The sequence below is a fragment of the Pleurodeles waltl genome, chromosome 3_1 (genome assembly GCF_031143425.1).
Source record: "Pleurodeles waltl isolate 20211129_DDA chromosome 3_1, aPleWal1.hap1.20221129, whole genome shotgun sequence".
Classification (NCBI taxonomy): domain Eukaryota; kingdom Metazoa; phylum Chordata; class Amphibia; order Caudata; family Salamandridae; genus Pleurodeles; species Pleurodeles waltl.
This window is the reverse complement of record NC_090440.1, coordinates 1934362203-1934376356: the sequence shown is the minus strand read 5'-3', so window position 1 is coordinate 1934376356 and position 14154 is coordinate 1934362203.

Sequence of the window (14154 nt, the reverse complement as noted above, 5' to 3'; positions counted from 1 at the left end):
TTTCTCCAGCTTATGCAGTGTGGATCATGTCCTAATTGCCTGTGGTTTATGGTCACTTTCTACACTGTCCAAAATTCCAAAGTCTTCCACCAACGTGTACAATGCAGGATTGACCAGAGTATAGTCTAAATATGACAACTTTTTTCTGGAGGATCTTGTCCATGCTGGCAGGGTGTCGACCTGATACCGACCATTTAATGCAAAAAGGCCGACAGACTCGCACATGTGTATTAACTTCTCCCCTATCTTATCTCTCTTGCTGTTGACTGGGAGAGTTTGTCCTGGCACCGCTGCTACTGTTTGAATGTGGTCTTCACCAGGGTATGGAATAAGTAGAGGTTAAAATCACCCTAATTTAGCCAATGTGCCGGGTGTACTATACTTTTTAAATACACCAGGTGCTTTACCAGATTATAAACTTTAACTGATTTCTTTTTTGGATTATAATATATGTTTATTAGAATCAGTGGCTCATGTATGTTCTTTCCCCAACCATCTAGCCTGACTAGTTGGAACGCTAGATCTTCCTCTTCAGGCTCTGAAATTTTGGCAAGGATACTTGTACTGACATAAGTTACTAGGCCTCCCTTTGCCCTACCAGCTCTACTAGTTTTCGTGGCCGGTTTAAGAAATTCTGTGTAACCAATTAGAGGTATCAACTCCATGGCCCAGGACCCCTGTATCAGTATGATATCAAATGAGCTGAAGAACTGGATTATTGCTGGATCCTCCTGCCTGTAGGCCTTCTATATTCCATGAGCAGATGTTTAGTACCCCTTGTGGGAGTTGTTCCTTTACTATTCATCTTTTATCGACCACTCCTGAGGATAATGCCGGTGGTAGCCACCTCCAGTTGGTCTGTGATTTCTGGCTTGATGCTAGTCTCCTTCTCCCTTCTCCGTTCCATATTTGAACTCTTAAGGGGGACTGAGTTACTGCCCTCTTGCTAGTCTTTCCTTCAGTGGCTTCACGTAGATTAAGGGTAGCATGTGCTCCACGCAGGACTGACCATGTACCTTTGGACTTGTTGGAGTGATGATTTTCTAATAACAGGTGCGGATATCGCTCACCTTGATACATGACCACCTCAATACCCCAGGCTCTCAAATGGTCCTTCCTCTCCATGATTTGTTTGGGGAGGTCGGGCTCTGAGAAAATAACAAGCTTTGGGTTAGTAAGACGATTGCCTCTTGCTTGGATGAATTTTACAGCAGCAATGTCTTCAGTGGACACCTGTTGGAGGTCTGGGGGTGCTTTTATGAATTTTAAGATGATAAAGCGGTTGAGTACATCTTAGAGGGATCTTGAGGTAAATTCCGGGATCCAAAGCAGCTGATAGTTCAGCTCGCGATTGCACATGCGATGTTGCATTGACCAGTTTCGCTCCTGTGTAGCGGATTGTTCATTTCTTCCTCTACTTATGTGAGTCGGACTAATTGGGCTGCTCTCTCCTGTTGTATTATTTTTTGGCATTACGCTCTGCTGACCCCTACAGGTACTTGCTCTTTCCTCCGTGGGGCCGTTGGTTAATGTGGATGGATGATATTCTGAGTCCTTAATATCGGAGTGGTGTCTTCTGAGTCAAAGGCGTTCATTCCTGCTATGTTTAAGTTAACATTTGAGTTGACATGGGGAGTACTATCCTCATTTTGCCTTCCACTTAGGGCCGTATCCTCTTTTCTTGATTCTATAAAAGTAATCTCATTGGCCTTTGAGGTGAATGGATGGAGAGACCGGGCCGACTTCCTGCCCTTTCTTGCACATTTTCTTTCTCTTTTTGTTGTTTTCTGGGTTATGAGATTTTCAGAATTCCGGGAGTTGATAGCTGATAGTATGTGTACTGGTGCCCCAGAGACCTCCATGCTGAGATTTGCCCTTGCACTAACTTCTGCAGGGTCCCTTTTATCTGCTGTGATTGAGGATAGGGCCCGTTGGGTAGTGTGGGGCCTACCCTCTGGTTCCTCCACAAAGGGAGCAGATGTCAGCATCGTGGCAAGCGGATTGACAGGTATGCATTCTTCTTTGTGGGCGGTGCAAACTTCTTTTACGCAGTTGGGATAATCTATCTACCACCTCCTTGCATGAGCAGATGGTTTAGTCATTGAATTGTTTAGCTTGGGCCCTTTTTATCAGAGCATTTATTTCTTCCAGCTTGCCGTCTATTACGGAGACAAAAACCACCAGTGTGTTTAACAGATCAACCTGGATGTCCATTTTGTTAGAATGAAACTGAAGTGCCATTACTGTTGCCTGCATTGAGTTCAAGATTGCAGCCTCCATTTCATTCCCAGTAGTTACCGCTGGGGGTTGTGAATTAACCTTGTGGTCACACCTTTGACCACCCTCAATTGTTCTTACATTAAATATTTATTTCTGTGAGACATTGTCTTCTTCTGCCACCCTGTCTGTGGCAACCGGTTTTGTCTCTGGAGGCTCCTGCTCATTGCCTCCAAATGCGTACGTCAGGACAGAGTAGAGCTCAGAGCTGAGGCTCATGGGGCTGTCTTGGGGAGACTCTTGTTCTAAGATTTCAGCGGTTGCTACAATCTCTGAGTCAAGAATGGATAGGTTAACCGGGCTGGACATAATGTGGGGATTGTCAGAATCTTTGCATATGTTACTCATGGTTTTTGCTTGCTTGGGAGTGTGAGGGGCTCCTAACACGGGGGCTGAGTCCACTGGGGCCATAGATGAAATGCCTCCCACCAAAGGCCACTTTCCCATGATAATTATTTTTGGTGAAAGGGGAGGTGGAGGAGGTGGAGGTGATGGAGGCATAGACTTTTCTCTGGCCTTCTTTCCAGGACATTCTTGGTTTACAAGACCTTAACGAGTGGTTGAGTACCCCCTGTGAGTCCCTCTTGCTTTCACCATTGATGCTTGTAACAGAATAGTAGTTGGTTATCTTACGGTAGTTGTGTGCAACATCGTACTTTGCTCCATCCTCCTGCAGAGTCCCATTTTCCAGCTGATCCATCTCTCTCCTGCTCTTTTTTTTCCATACTGCTGTTTTGCTCTGCCGGGCTCCTGCCAGATTTATTGATCGCACCCTGTGCCCTGGATGGGCTAAGGCGGTCTGAGTCACTGCTCACTCTCCTTATTACGGTTATCTCATCAGAGTCCAGATCTCTTTTCCCTTTTCTCTTAGTTTGATTAGTGGCGTTATTAATGGCATTGTTTCGTGCTTTGCCCAACCTCATGCTCTTTTTTCCTAGTTAGTTAGTTTGTCTGATGAAAGGGCAGTGTAATCCACTCTCGGAGTTCAGCCGTGTACCATAAGTTAGTTTATTCTACTGTTCTGTTCTGTTCTTATTCTTGTGCAAAGTTATTTAAGTCTGCTCCCCTGTTGTTAGATTATACACCCAATATTGGAATTTTGATATTGGAGTTGAGACAAGAATGAGGTCAGGAGGGGAAGCAGGGCTTGCTAGCTGCCCTGCAAACTGCATCCGGGCCTAGCTGGACCGCTTCTGCAGGGGGGCTGCAGCTCATACTCTGCGATAGCCAAGCATGGCTATTGCACTTGCTTCACTTGACCACAGGAGTGGCAAATGCCAGTACAGCACTGAAGTTTATGCTGAGGACTATGCTGGTATGGACGCTGATACTAGTGCTGATAGAGCTGATCGCTAATAGAGCAGCAGTAGCAATGGTGGTGGTGTTGGTAATGCGGGCTGGGGGTGAAACAATTGTCTTTTACAGTTCTCCGCTTTCTCCACTTTAAAATTAGCAGTTTAAGGTTGGTTTTTAAAGTTTATAGTCTGTTTGGGGTTATTGGGATAATTCCCTGCTTTCGCCCACCATGCCTCTCCATCTCTTTGCTCTCACCGTGCAGCCGTACCTCCGTACCTCAGTGCCTTATCACGCCGCTCCGTACCGCTCCTCCGCAGCGCCCTCTTGAATTTTCCGGTGACTGTCTCCTGTTGACTTGACCCTGATCGACCTTGCTCCACCTCGAGCCGCTAAGCCACGCTCACAAACAGTCCTTCCTCCGGACTTTTGTGGGCATGGGGGCACGGTGAACCACTAATGAGGGCACCCTTGGACGCCCAGGGCCAAAATGCCAAAACGCCCGGGAGCCGCTCGACGCTACCCGCTCTCTCCACAGTCTCCGTTCGCTGTACTCTGTCGCACTGCTCTGCTTCCGCTTCCGGGTCACGTCGCACCAAGTAATGTAACTGTGCATCAATAACTTGTTTCACAATATAGTGATATCGACCTGTGCTGTGCTTCTGGCTGTTGTGCGCCCACCTCACTGCTCCCTCAAACACCCTGACAGGTATGGTCTTGGGCTTAGGTTGCGGTGGTACTGTAGATAACAACATAACATAACATGTGTATTTGTAAAGCGCACGTTCACCCGCAGGCATCTTGGCGCTGAATAACAGATGTTTTATTGTTACCCAACTCAATGGTACTCATTTTATCGACCTCAGAATTTTGGATGAAAGGCTGAGTGAACCTGCCGGGATTTGAACCTGTGACCATGAGATCAAACACAGGCCCCTATAGTGGACGCATTAGTCCACTAAGCCACCAGACCGGCCAGATGAAGGACTGCTGATCACAGGTTCCTCCTTGGAGACCAGTGTGGTCAAGTACACATCTCCCAAAAAAGGTTGTGGTCGGCACGCCACTGGTAGAAAGCTACTTCTTCTTACCAATTATCTTTCTTCCAAGCAACTTTCTTTGGGGCCATCTTAAAGCTTTCAGTTGGCAGTGACACTAAGCTGCACAAGCAGAAGAGATTGGAGGACTGAAATAACTGTACAGGCCTTCTCTTTGGCAGTACTGCTGTTAATGTGATGTCTCTTGTGCACCTAAAAACAACCAAGGAAGAAAAACATGTAGTTAGTGAAACATGGCATTCTTGCGGGATAAAATAGTACAGACAAATGCAATATTAGTGTGGTTAGTTGCTTTTGTAATAAATACCAATTTAATCAAACATTGTAAAGTCAAACCACACCGCCACACTGTAGGAGACTGGCTCTCTATGTAGCCTGCAAAGCTAGACACACTGTGCAAGGGGTCCAAGCAACCATACGTTTGTTTCCAGGGGTAGAAACTAGATCACCTAATGCTCTAATTTTTATGGTAGCTTTGTCGAGCAGTTAGGCCAATCTTGGAGAAGTGCAAAGCATTTGTTGTACTCACAGCAGCAATCTTGCAACTCATATAGTCAAAGGAATAACTTGAGACCAATTTATAAAAATTACTTCTGATTTTTATGTAATTTTTAAGACCAAGGTCATCAAAATTGGTTAAGTACTTTTCAACATATGAATTCTTTAAATTTAATAAAAATAGTCTTTTGTGCGTAATTATGCACCATAGGAATGAATGGAGGATAACCTTTAAAAATACATTTAAAATCACAAAGTGGGTTTACCAAGTTCTTCTTTTGCAGGTTGGTTGAGGTTTAGGTGGGTACACTGTGCCAGCTGGAGAGGTTTAGGTGGCTCCCGGTACCAGCGTGAGCAGTGGGAGATGGTCTCTGGTGCTGGAGCAGGGCCACTGCGAAGGAACACTTGGAAAAGCACTGCACAGGTAAGTTTAAAGGTGAATCGTGGGGATCCGCTTAGAGTGTTGAGGTTGCAAAGGGTGAAGGACCATTAGGTAACAGCTTGTTTTTCGGTGCAGGGCACAGGGCGGCCGGGTGCAGAGCGAATTGGTGAGCCAGGAGCTATGCGCAAGGATGCCCTTAGAAGCAGAAGGTAGGTCGGTTCAAGGGTTGTTTACAGGACAACAGGGGCACTTTGGTGGGAGGTCCAGGTTCTTTTTCAAGTCCCTTGACTGGTACTTCCTCTTTTTTTATTTTTTTTATTTTATTTTATTATCAGGAAAAAGAAACATCAGTACACAACAAGATACATTGTCACTTTCACAAAATGAAACAAAAAGAAAGATCAGCCAAACTTGTCTAAGAAATAATTTCCCCAGATCAGAGAGAACTTTTTAACATTACCTATTCTACTAGCATATCTCATCTCCTGAAGTCTAACTTGTACCATCCTATTATACCATTCTTGACTAGTAGGAGATAATTCAGACCGCCAGTTTCTCAGCAAATGACTCAGGCGGGAGGACGATGGCCGCGAGAGCTCCCGTCATGCTCTGCGGCTGAGTGAGGCTGTGAGGCAGTGAGAGAGAGAGAGCGCGCCAAGACAGGACACGCTGCGGCTTGCTCAAGGAATGCAGAAGCCGCATCCGAAAGCCGCCTCCGAGCTGAGTTGCTAGGGACACCGAGCAAGGCGTCTCTCGCTGGATTGAGGCCGACAATTCTGTCGGAATGCGGAAGCCTTCAAGCGGCTTCTCCTAATAAATTTTGGACCGCTGGGGGCACGGACGCGAAGCTCCCTATCGGGCCTGGGAAGCCCAGGCCAGTCTTGGTGGAAACCTACATCACAGGCACGGAAACCAACCCCTCCGAGCTGAGGTGGTTTCCAGGAACGTCTTTGCAGGGCAGAGGCGATGATCCAAGGAATTCTTAAGGTGCGGTGAGCAGAAAAGGCATAACTCTGCATAACTTTGAATCAAGATTTTCAAGAAGATTTCGCTCTGCACATCGGGACTTGAGCACTAGGCAAGGGCCTGGCGGTAAGACATTTGTGGTTTGATTAAAAAAAAAAAAATTCTGCGGTATTCAGCGCTATCAAAAGAGTATTTATGGTTGAAAGGACTTGGAAAAAGACTGTATTAAGGCTGGTGAAGGACTCCTTTACAATCTCGCGAGAGGTCTCCCCCCCCCTTCCCCCCTTTTTTTGGGGGGACTCTCGTAAGCATTGCTAAAATACGAATTTAGAAGTGGAGTTCTTGGCAGACTCCCTCTCTGGACACTTAATTAAAAAAAATCTTTTTTTTTTTTGTATTTGTAATTCAATTCCTTTTTTGTGGGGGAAAATGCGGCATTCTCCACACTATGCAGGCCGCGCTGCTGCCAGAGTTCCCAGAGCAACTCGTACTGCCAAACAGAAGCGACCAGCACCTTCGGATAATCACTTACACAAGGCTCCGGCTTCTGTGCCCCCCCCCTTTAATTTCAGTTACGGATTCAGCCTCTAGTCTTGTTTCACCTCTCCCCCTTAATTTACCGCCCATAGAAGCCAACTTGTCCAGCTCCCCCCTTAGCTTGGATTGCCGTCTGATGATTCAAGGGCTTCACCATCTGATCTGGATCCTAGCCAAGGGTTATTTAAAGGCTCTCCATTACTTACTAAGTCGATCCCCGGCTGGAGCTCCGAGACTGTCTGCGATCCAACAGCGAACATTGGATCCTCTTCTAGACCCCTTTTCCCCTTGTTTGGAGGTGGGAAGAATCGTAAGGAAGATCATCCGGTATCAAGTATTAGCCGCACTCCCCCTCCGCAGGTGGATGACTCAGCTTCCTTGTTAGCGCAGGAATTGATCAATAGGGACGGGGCAAACGCAGTAACTGAATCTTCTACCCACATTTTTACCTCTACTGCTTCTCCATTGCAGGAAAAAGTTACAGAGTAAAACCTTGAGAAAAATGGCTGTGTTTTTCACCTCAATTTCAATATTTTTTTATTTCAGCTGTTATTTTCTGTAGGAAAACCTTGTAGGATCTACACTAATTACCCCTTGCTGAAATCCAAATTGTGGGGGGGGGTGGAGAGGGGGGAGAGGCATGGATATCAGGATCCGTTTCTGTCACTGCAAAGGATTGTTACGATTGATTAGGGTATTTTACTCCAGATCTGGGGGGGGCATAGGCACACTAGCTCAAGATTTAATCAAATGACAAAATCTCTTTTGCCATTAAGATTTTTATCCTGGAATGTTAATGGATTAAATAATCATAGGAAAAGGTCCGCTATTGAAAAGGGGGTATCTGCTCTTAATCCTTCAGTTATATTTCTTCAAGAAACCCATATTCCATTTAATAAAATTTCAGGCTTTCAAATGTTTAAAAAAATAGCTGATTTTAAAGTACTTGCGGCAGCCTCAGCGGCTCATAGAGGGGTGGCAGTTTTTCTAGCTAAAACCCTGAATGCACAACCACTGGACTTTCTTTCTGACCCTGAGGGGCATTGGTGTTGGGTTCAGTGTGTAGTCGCAATGGAGAGATTCATTTTTGTTAGTTTCTATGCTCCTCTGACGGACGATCCGGCCCCGTATATAGGCTTGTTTCATTCCCTTTTGCAGCTGACAGGGAAAATTATTATTGGGGGGACTTCAACTTTCTTCAGGACCCAGTTCTAGATACTACCGTAAAAGGCAAAAGACAGTACAAACCTAAAGTAGCAAAGACCTTTCGAGATTATGTTAAGGTTTTGGCGCTATGTGATCCCTGGAGGACAAACACCCCTGATGTGAGGGAATATTCCTGTATCTCCTTGCGGTATAAAAGTTCCTCGCGTATAGATTTTTTTCTGATCTCTGAAACATTGTGCTATCGATCTCCATCGGTCCAGCATTCTGGTCTCTCAGACCATGCCCTTTTGCTGCTGGAAATCTCACTCCACTCTACAGTTCACCTACCTCAGATCAGAAGGTGGATTTTTTATCTCTGCCTTTTGTCGGAAGAAGGGTGGATACAGACTTCACAGGTTGAAATAAGGGATTTCTTTCAACGCAATCAGGGGTCTACAACCCCAGCAATAGTATGGGATGCATTTAAGGCCTATTTTAGGGGCTGGGTAATTGTCAAAGAGGTAGCTGATAAACAGGCTCTGAAACAACAAACTGCGGTATTGGAAGATGTAGTTCATAAGTGTTTAGTCACCTATTTGTATGCCCCGTCGGATACTAATAGGAAGGCCTTCGAAGCTGCCAAGAAAGCGCTGGCGGGATTTTATTTGAAAAAGGTTGCTATAGAATATGGGTCTTATCAACAGAAGAGTTACGAAGAAAGTAATTTTACGGGGAAATTCTTGGCATGGCAAGCTCGAGATCGTATTGCTGGCAATGTTATACACGCTTTAAGATGCCCGGTCACCGGGGTTAGGCGCACTGACCCCAGAGACCTTGACCAAATTATGTTGGAACATTATAGACAAATCTATGGTGATGCTTCAATTATAGATTCCAGGACCATTGAGAAGTTCCTGGTGGGCCTTGATATTCCTTCCCTTTCAGATGAGGGCTATGTGGCATTGTCTCAACCATTTACAAAGCCGGAACTTCTAGACGTTGTTAAGAATCTTCCCACAGGGAGAAGCTGTGGTCCGGATGTCTTTCCGGCTGAGTTCTATAAGACTTTTATAAATGCATTTCCTGAGGAGTTTTTGGCCCTTTTAAATGGTTTACTACGGGGCGAAGAAATCCCCAGAACTTGGCATGCAGGGAATGTGGTTAGCTTCCCTAAGAAAAATAAAGATAGGGAGGATCCAAATGCTTACCGTCCAATTTCATTGTTAAATACAGACTATAAAATAATGACAAAACTACTGGCTAATAGGCTCAAAGGGGTAATTAATAAATTGGTGCATCCCAATCAAAAAGGTTTTGTGGCTGGTCGACAACTGGCTACAAACACACACTATTTAGCAGTGGCCCTTGATTATTTCACGACTAATAGAGTCCCTGCCATTATTCTTTTGCTGGACGCGGAGAAAGCCTTTGATTTGGTTGTTTGGGACACGCTTTTTTTAAATTTTATCTAGTTATAAGGTACCCACTCAAGTTATTTCTTTAATTCAAAGGCTGTACTCAAACTCTGAGGCTAATATTATTATAAACTCAAAGTGTGTCGGACAGCTTCAAATACAATGTGGGACTAGACAAGGGTGCCCGTTATCCCCTATTTTATTTGCACTTTTTATTGAACCACTCGCCACTAAAATTAGACAGCATAGTCAGATTCAGCCACTGTTAAAATCAATGCGAAAGATCAAACTTTATGCAGATGATATTATTCTGTTTTTAGACATAAAACACTCTTCTCAGGAAGTGGCCTTTAATCTATTTAAAGAATTTCAGCAAATCAGTGGCTATAAGATTAATAGGACCAAGGCGGACATTATTCTTTGTGGTACTACTCCTAGTTGTCTTCTTCCTGAATTAAGAGACTGCGTAAATCCCAATCCAAAAAGATACGTGGGGTTTTTTTTTTCGTCCAATATAAGTGATCTCTATGAGCTGAATTTCGCCCCTTTACTTCAGAAAACTCAGGCTCTACTGACTCGTTGGAGGCCTCTCCCTCTCTCTATATTAGGCCGCATCGCATTAATTAAAATGTCAATTTTACCACTTTTCAATTTCTTGTTTGTGGCTATTCCGTGTGTCCTAACGCAACTTTTTTTTTTAAAACTGGAATCCCTATTTCGCTCATTTATTTGGCAGAAACGAAAGGCTCGAGCCGCTTTGAGTATACTATACGCCGATAAGGAGAAGGGGGGACTGGCCTTGCCAAATTTCAAAGATTACTATTATGCATTTTTTGCACACTATTATGCTAGTTTTAAATTAGAATACTCCATGGGCTCCAAGTTTTTTACTGGTATTAATATGTAGAGAGCATAATATCCGGAACCCAGCCCTCTTGACGAAATCGCCTAAAAAAGTTTGTTATAAAATTCTTAAATGGTTTCTTAAGAAGAGATTCGATTTGTTTAGAAAATATTCAATCCCTTCTGTACATTTTGACACTCCACTCTCACAGATTTTTCTAGATTCAGGGACCCAGTTTAACGAAGTCGTGGTGAAGAGGTGGGAGCGCGCTGGATTTAGTAAAATTTTAGATTTTTTGTGCTGAAGGTAACTGGGAAGCCCCATGGAAAATCATGATTACAGTCAACAATGATTTTTTGTTGGTCGGATCCTATAATATTTTCTGCAGGTTTTTAGAGACTTGGATGTTAATTCTATCATTAATGCCCAATCATTGGTAACAGAATTAGTTACACCTTCGCGGATAGGGAATGCAGGGGCATGGAGAAGGCTCATGGCAGAAAGGGTCAAAGTGGATCTGGGGATAAGAGCTCAGATGAAATGGGTTAGTCAGGAGGGCATAGAGGTCTGAAGTGATTACTGGGAGACTATTAACCGCCTGAATTTCTGTGTGCTACGAGGGGCTAATTGGCATCGAATGATATTTTTTAGGAAATGGTTGTTGTACCGAACCCCGCAAGCCCTATTTCGTATGGGGATTGGCCACCCTAATATGTGTTTTCGTTGCAAGGAAATAGGAGCGGCAGGCTGGATACATACGATTGCGACATGCCGATGTATACAGGGATACTGGGAAGGGTTTTTTGCAATTTTAACATCCATTGCGTTGGTACCCATATCTCCCAGCATTCGCATGTTGAGCTTGGGCTATGATCCCGAGGCAAGACTTTCCTCTAGATGGGAGAAACTCGTATTTATAGCTGCTGCGGTGGCTAGGTCACTGTTGCTGAGAGACTGGTGCTTCCTCTTGATCCTTTTTCAGTCCCAGGTGGACTGTTCTTCTTAATGTCCCAAATTAGGTGACCAATGCCCAGGGTATTGGTATGGTTCAGTTACTAGGAGGCGCAGTGCCACCAAACTTGGCACACTTGCAGGGTTTGTCCTTGCGGTCTTTGGTGTGAAGTTTTGTCTGGTTGCAGTGTCAGGTTCAGGAGTTAGCTTCTGGTCAGTGAAGTAGACCTTACTGGCTGGTTGGTTCCTTGTGAATTTAGAGTGGTACCTCCACAAGCGATTTGCAAAGCCTGGAGGTCTTCTGGGGTTCTTTAGAGTTTTTCCAGTTGTCCAGTAGCTCCTCAGTGAAGATTGTCGGTTCCTGGGTGCAGCAGACATGGTTTGTCGGCTTGCCTTTTTTGCAGCAGGTCCACAGTTCTCATGCCTTGGATCCTCTTGGTGCTGGTCTTCTTCTGTCTGTCGAATCTGACCTCTTGGTCTAGGGATGCCCTTTACATACTGTAGTGGGAGTTTTAGGGGGAACCTGGTAGTGACCAATGGGTCATCTACCTTAGGATGGCTATACCCACTAAGTGACCACTTCCTGTGGGCTGGGGGGTACTTCCCTACTCCTGATTGGCTATTTTCCTTCCATCCAAGATGGAAGAAAATGAAATAGAAGGTCCACCTTGCAGGCAACACCCTAGGCGTGGTGCATTCCTGGTGAGGCCACTCCTCCTAGCCTTTGTTTGAATTTCCCACCATTGCTCCTGCCAAAAGTGGGAGTTTGCAACGGGGCAGCCATCTGCTGCTAGCAGCAGGCCTCCAGATCGAGTTTCAAAGGCGGTAAGCCTTTTGAAGCTCACCGCCAAGGCAGTGCACATTCCTGAGAGAGGGGGTGTTAGCACCTCCACCCAGGAAGGACTTTGTTCTGCAACCCAGAAAGAAGTATCTCCCACCCCAAGGTTGTAGATTGATGGCAGGCTGGATAGGGCCAGTAAGCAACCATGCCAGGATAGTTAGCTTTAGCTTTGTATTAACGTGACCCCTGGGTACATTTGGTAATACATCCAATACTGGCACCAGGTTGGATTTATCATTCTATGGAGTTTGATACCAAACAACCCAGGGTTCAGAGTGGCCATCATGTAGCTGTGAAACTCGTATTGAACAGTGTCCAGCACATGTATTAAAATGGCTGCTCTGTTCACTCACTATGTCCCAGGATTGGCAAGCATACAGTAGGGGCATATTGCTTATGCAGCTATGCCCTTACATACATTATAGTGCACCCTACCTTAGGGCTGGAAGGCCTGCCAGAAGGGTGTCTTACCCACAGTGCATGCAGTGTATAGTGGACAGGGCACACAGGCAGTGTGCAATGTCAAGTTTGTGTTATAGGTTTGCTCCAGAGTACTCAGCCTACAATGGTAGGACTGGGTGCAGCTGGATGCATGGCCCTAGAGGGTGGCACAATCAGTGCTTCTGCCCTCAGGGGCCTTTCCTTAGTACCCCATGCCCTGGGTACCTAAGTACCTTTTACTAGGGACTTACAGTGGCAGCTAAAGGTGTCTCTAATTGTGCCAAAGCATCACAACAGTTTAGGGAAATAGCTCTGACCCAGGGAACCTGGTTGGCAGGGGCCCTGGGCACTAACAATTTTTAGGCTACATCATACACCGGGCAAAAAGTGGAGGCTAGCCATGTCAAAAAATAGGTCTTTTCTCACGCACACCATAAAATTTCATTTCAAATCAGGCAACACAACATGCAGCTATACCTCTTTGCTTTAAAGGAGATACCTGTGGTAGTCACAGAGCTGTGCAAGGGTAAATGGAATAATCCTTTACAAACCTACAGCGGCAAGGTGGTCCAGTGAAAATCTAATATTCATTAAAAAAACATGAATTATGCTGCTGGTGTGTCTGCAGAGCACTGCAGCCAGGATGTCCAGTAGGAAATGAAATTATTATACACTTAAAGCAACCGAATCCTGTGGCACGGCTCTGCGCCTATGGTGGATGGGTGACTGTATGGATGATGGATCAAGGCAAAATGCAGAAATGGATATATTGAAACACTAAAACATTTTTCAATTTAAAAATTTAAAACACAAAGAAAAAAAGGAAAAAAGAAAAATAAGAAATTAAAGTAAAAAAGAAAAGAAAAAAATAAATTAAAAAATAAAATTAAAAAAGAAAATGTAAAAATAAAATTAAAAATTAAAATATAAACTTAAATTAAAAAAATGATCAATAATTGCCGATGTTTGTATGCAAGCATATGGAAAAGGCACACTGGCTGCATGCACAAAATGGCTGTCAGCCACATGGTCAAAAAGCAACAGGGTGCAAGAAGGCATAGCAAACGAAGAACACATTATGGCAAAGACACACTGGCTGTATGCACAAAATGGCTGCCAGCCACATGGTCAAACAACAACAAACAGAAATGAGAACAAAGAACACACGCAAGCCTATGGCAAAGACACACTCGATGGATGCACAACATGGGTGCCAGCCACATGGTCAAACAACAAGGAGAAGAAAGAACACAAGCAAGCCTATGGCAAAGACACACTGGCTGGATGCACAAAATGGCCTCCAGCTACGTGGTCAAACAACAACATAAAGGAGCAAGGAGGCATGGGGAAACATTGAACACAGACAAGCCTATGGTAAAGATACACTGGCGGGATGCACAAAATGGCAGCCAGCCACATGGTCAAACAACAACTGCAAACAAGGAGCATGAAGACAAAGAATACATGCAAGCCTATGGACATAGACTACACAAAATGGCCCCTGG